Source organism: Microtus oregoni, unplaced genomic scaffold (genome assembly GCF_018167655.1).
Source record: "Microtus oregoni isolate MIOR12 unplaced genomic scaffold, Mior012 000016F_ref0000370, whole genome shotgun sequence".
Lineage (NCBI taxonomy): Eukaryota > Metazoa > Chordata > Mammalia > Rodentia > Cricetidae > Microtus > Microtus oregoni.
Window position 1 is genome coordinate 23,641,171 of NW_024543075.1, and position 5,612 is coordinate 23,646,782.

A 5,612-nucleotide genomic window follows, 5' to 3' on the forward strand; every position below is an offset into this window, starting at 1 on the left:
CTTCGCCAACCCCACATTGGACATAGGGCTCATCTCCAAAATACACAAAGAACTCAAGAAATTGGCCATCAAAAGAAAAAATAATTTAATTTTTAAAAAAATGGGGTACAGACCTAAGCAGAGAACTCTCAACAGAAGAATCTAAAATGGCTGAAAAACACTTAAGAAAAAGCTCAACATCCTTAGTCATCAGAGAAATGCAAATCAAAACAATTCTGAGATTCCATCTTACACCTGTAAGAATGGTCAAGACCAAAAACGCTGATGACAGCTTATGCTGAAGAGAATGTGGGGTAAAGGGAACACTCCCCCATTGCTGGTGGAAGTGCGAACTGTTTCAGATCTCTACCCCATCCCCTTGCTTCCACCCTCTGCCTATACAACCTCTCCCACAAAAAAAAAAAAAGAAAAGAAAAAAGAAAGAAAGAAAAAAAAAGTTTATCCCTCCAAATAGAATGTGCTCCTAGACACCAATTCAAGACACAAAATCCAAAACAACCACTTTGGATTTCAGTATGGCAATTTCTCAGAAAATTTGGAAACAACCTACCTCAAGAACTAGCAATACCGCTTTTGGGTATTACCCAAAGGATGCTCAATCATACCACAAGGACATGTGCTCAGCTATGTTCATAGCAGCACTGTTTACCATAGCCACAACCTGGAAACAATCTAAATGCCCCTCAACCAAAGAACAGATAAGGAAAATGTGATAAACTTACATAATGAAGTATGTTCACAGTGGGAAAAAATAATGACATCTTGAAAATTGCAGGCAAATAGATGGATCTAGAAAACATCATATTGAGTGAGGTAACCCAGACCTAGAAAGACAAATATAATATTACTCAGTTGTAAGTGGCTTTTAGACATAAAGCAAAGAAAAACCAGCCTACAATTCACAATCCCAGGGAACCTAGACAACAAAGAGGACCCTAAGAGAGACTTACATAGATCTAATCTACATGGGAAGTAGAAAGACAAGATCTCCTGAGTAAATTGAGAGTGTAGGGATCATAGGAGAGGGTAGAGGAGAGGGAAGAGGAAGGGAGAGAAGTGGAGAAAAAATATATAGGTCAATAAAAACAATTAAAAATGAAAATAAATGAGTAGGAAAAAGTTTTTTAAAAGGGGGTACAGATCTAAACAGAGAATTCACAAAAGAGGAAATGCAAATAGCTGAGAAGCACTCAAAGAAATGTTCAAAACCCTTAGGATCATCAGGGAAATACAAATCAAACCTGCTTTGAGATTTTAACTTACACAAATCAGAGGCCAAGATCAATACGACAAAAACAACTCATGCTAGTGAGGATATGGGACAAGGAGAACACTCATCCTGACTACAGGGCAAGGCCAGTTCGGGCACCCTCTCCACTACTGCTTAGGGTCTTAGCTGGGGTCATCTTTGTGGATTCCTGGGAATTTCTCTTGGCAGGTTTCTTGCTAGCCCCATAATGGTTTCCTCAATCAAGATCTCTTTCCTTCCTCTCATCTCTGTCCTCCCTCTGTCCTGACCATCCATTTTCCTCAAGTTCCCCCTTCCCCTTCTCCCCTCCTCCCTTTCTTACCTTTCCTCTCTCCATTCTCCCCCCACCCCTATTCTCCCAATTTTCTCAGGAGATCTTGTCTATTTCTCCTTTCCAGGAAAATCTATATATGTTTTTCTTAGGGTTCACCTTGTTACTTAGCTTCTTTGGGGTTGTGGACTATAGGTTCATTATCCTTTGCTTTACAGATAGTATCTACTTATGAGTGGGTACATACCATGCTCATCTTTCTGGGTCTGGGTTACCTCACTCAGGGTGGCTTTTTCTAGTTCCATCCATTTTCATGAAAATTTCAAGATGTCATTGCCTTTTATGGCTGATAGTACTCCATTGTGTGGATGTACTACATTATCTTTACCCATTCTTCAGTTGAGGGGCATCTAGGTTGTTTCCAGGTCCTGAATATTACAAATAATGCTGCTATGAACATGGTTGAACAAATGTCCTTGTAGTATGATTGAGAATCCTTTGGGTATAAGCCCAAGAGTGGTTTTGCTGGGTCTTGAGGTAGGTTGATTCCCAATTTTCTGAGAAACCGCCATACTGATTTCCAGAGTAGTGTACAAGTTTGCATTCCCACCAGCAATGGATGAGTGTTTCCCTTACTCCGTATCCTCTCCAGCATAAGCTATCACTGGTGCTTTTGATCTTAGCCATTCTCACTGGTGTGAGATGATAGCTCAGAGTCATTTTAATTTGAATTTCTCTGATGGCTTAGAATGTTGAACATTTCCTTAAATGTCTTTGGCCATTTAAAATTCTTCTTTTGAAAATTCTCTGTTTAGATCTGTACCCACTTTTAAACTGGATTATTTGGTATTTTAATGTCTAATTTCTTGAGTTCTTTATATATTTTGGAGATCAGTCCTGTGTCTGATGTGGAGTTGATGAAAATCTTTTCCCATTAAGTAGGGTGCCTTTTTGTCTTGTTGACCATGTCCTTTGCTTTACAGAAGCTTTCCAGTTTCAGGAGGTCCCATTTACTTATTGTTGTTCTCAGTGTCTGTGCTATTGGTGTTTTTTGGAAAGTGGTCTCCTGTTGCAAACTGAATCCAAGAACATGTCAAAAAAAATCATCCACCATGATCAAGTTGACCTCATCCCAGAGATGCAGGGGTGGTTCAACATATAAAAATCTATCAATGTGATCCACCATATAAATAAACTAAAATAAAAATTTCAAATGATCATCTCATTAGATGCTATAAAAGCATTCAACAAAATCCAACACCGCTTCATGATAAAGGTCTTGGAGAGATCAGAGAAACAAGGAACATATCTAAACATATAAAAAGCAATATACAGAAAGCCAACCGCCAACATCAAATTAAATGGAGAGAAACTCAAAGTGATTCCACTAAAATCAGGAACAATTCAAGGCTTTCCACTCCCTTCATATCTATTCAATATAGTACTTGAAGTTCTAGCTAGAGCAATAAGACAACAGGAGAAGGTCAAGCAGATACAAATTGGAAAGGAAAATGTCAGACTTTTGCTATCTGCCGATGATATGATAGTATACATAAATGACCCCAAAAACTCTACCAGGGAACTCCTACAGCTGATAATCATCTTCAGTAATGTGGCAGGACACATGATCGATTCAAAAAAAAATCAGTAGCCCTCCTACTGATAAAGAAGCTGAAAAAGAAATCAGAGAAACATCACCATTCACAATAGTCACAAATAACATGAAATATCTTGGGGTAACACTAACGAAAGAAGTGAAACAACTGTACAAGAACTTTAAGTCTTTGGAGAAAGAAACTGAAGAAGATATGAAAAATTGAAAAGACCCCCATGCTCTTGGATAGGTAGAATCAACATAATAAAAATGGTAATCCTACCAAAAGCAAGCTGTAGATTCAATGCAATTCTCATCAAAATCTCAACATAATTCGTCACAGACCTCGAAAGAACAATACTCAACTTCAAATGGGAAAACAAGCCGGGCGGTGGTGGCGCACGCCTTTAATCCCAGCACTTGGGAGGCAGAGGCAGGCAGATCTCTGTGAGTTCGAGACCAGCCTGGTCTACAAGAGTTAGTTCCAGGACAGGCTCCAAAAAACCACAGAGAAACCCTGTCTCGAAAAAAAAAAAAAAAAACCCAAATGGGAAAACAAATAACTCACAATAGCCAAAACAATACTGTACAATAAAGAAACTTCTGGAGGCATCACCATCCCTGACCTCAAGCTCTATTATAGAGCTACAACACTAAAAACAGCTTGGTATTGGCATAAAAACAGACAGGTTGACAATAGAATCAAATTGAAGACCCGGATATTAATCTACACACCTATGGAAACCTGATTTTTGAAATATGCTAAAATTATACAATGGGGAAAAAAGAAAGTATCTTCAACAAATGGTGCTGGCATAACTGGATGTCAACATGGAGAAGAATGCAAATAGATCCATATCTATCCCCACGCACAAAACTCACCTCCAAACGGATCAAAGACCTCAATATAAATCCTACCACACTGAACCTGATGGGTGTATTTTATTTTATTATTTTTTCCTTAGATGCCTATTGGTTTTCTAGAAAGAGACAAAAAGAGCGTGGATCCTGATGTGAAGGGAGGTGGGAAGAACTAGTAGGAATATGGGGAGGGGAAGCCATAATCAGAATATGTTGTATGAAGATATCTATTTTCTTTTTTGACAATAACATATGTATTTATATATACATATAAACATACAATGTATAAATGAAATCCTTATATAAGCATACAAATTCTCTCAACAAATAAATTATAAACAATACAATAAAATTAAGCTTAATTTAGCATAGTGGTTGGTTTTTTTAAAATAACTAAAACACATTTATGCTTTAACAAATTTTGGTCATTTGAATAGAAACTATTCTGACTGGTGCATATTTTCCTATATAGCAATTCAACGCACCCTGAGTTTCAATATCAATCTATGGTTAAATACATATTACACTAGGAAATAAAGATGTTTAAAATAGAGAGCTTTACATTTTGGTGTCTAGTTGACTGACGTCACTTCAAACAGTTCAGTTAGTTTACGTCATGGTGGAAGGACCTTATTGCCTTTGATTTGGTCTATGTGAACCTGGTGAGGTAAGCCCTCTCTGCTCCAGCACAGACCAACAACAGTGAGCAGAGATCAGCACTTGCAGGACTTTGCCCAGGAGTAGACACTCTCGTGTTTCCCTGCACCCTACAGCTTCTGCACCCTTCTTATTCTGTATCATCACCTGGAATTTGCAGGCAGGCATTGAAGATACTTCAGCTGTTACAATACTTTTTAATTTCCAAGTTTGACAAGCCACCTCTGATTAAGCCACATGTAAATGCTAGATACATTGATGCATGTTCTAAACACTGTTTTCCCGCAGACAGCTGAGTAAGCAGTCGAAATTTGTTGTCCTGGAGCACATATATGCCCTGACGATTTGCCCTTAAATTATCAATTTGTTTCTTGAATACTGTGGTCCTAAAATCTTTACATATAAACTTCATGATGTCTAATTCATCCTTGAACCTTGCAGTATCTTTCGTAAACCTTTCTATCAATCCTTGCCCCACTCAAACCCCATGTTTTCCAGCTTAGTAATACATCGTCCATTTTCCACATCCTCCTGCTTGGCAGACTTGTACACTTCCGACACCATCTCATTATGGAGAAGCAAAAACAACGCCTCGTCCACCATTTCCCACCAATGCCTCCAGCGGCTCCAATTTAGTGCGGGACTTGTGGTTCCCATTAGCCTGCACTGGTGGCCCCGCGGAAGACTGACTACACCCCTCCCCAGGGCCGCTGCCGCCACTGGGACCCAAGACCGAAGATATCTATTTTCAATAAAAGAGGAATAGGCCACTTCCAAAGAAGCAATATGATGCCTAAAATATCATTCCTCCCCCAAGTATCCATGTCGTAATCTCACGGACCTACGAACACACTATGTTCTATCACATGTCAGAAGGGACATCAAAGAGGTGGGGTGGTTCTACTGTGCCGTTTAGGTGGGGCCCCTGGAACCATGGGATCTTTATAAGAAGAGAAAAGGAAAGAAGGGTGGAGGAGATG

At 39.1% G+C, this 5,612-nt stretch overlaps 1 pseudogene; it reads right to left on the reverse strand.

Moving 5' to 3' along the window:
• Positions 1-228: 228 nt before the first annotated feature.
• On the reverse strand, positions 229-5,235 carry LOC121457675 (annotated as a pseudogene).
• Positions 5,236-5,612: the final 377 nt, after the last annotated feature.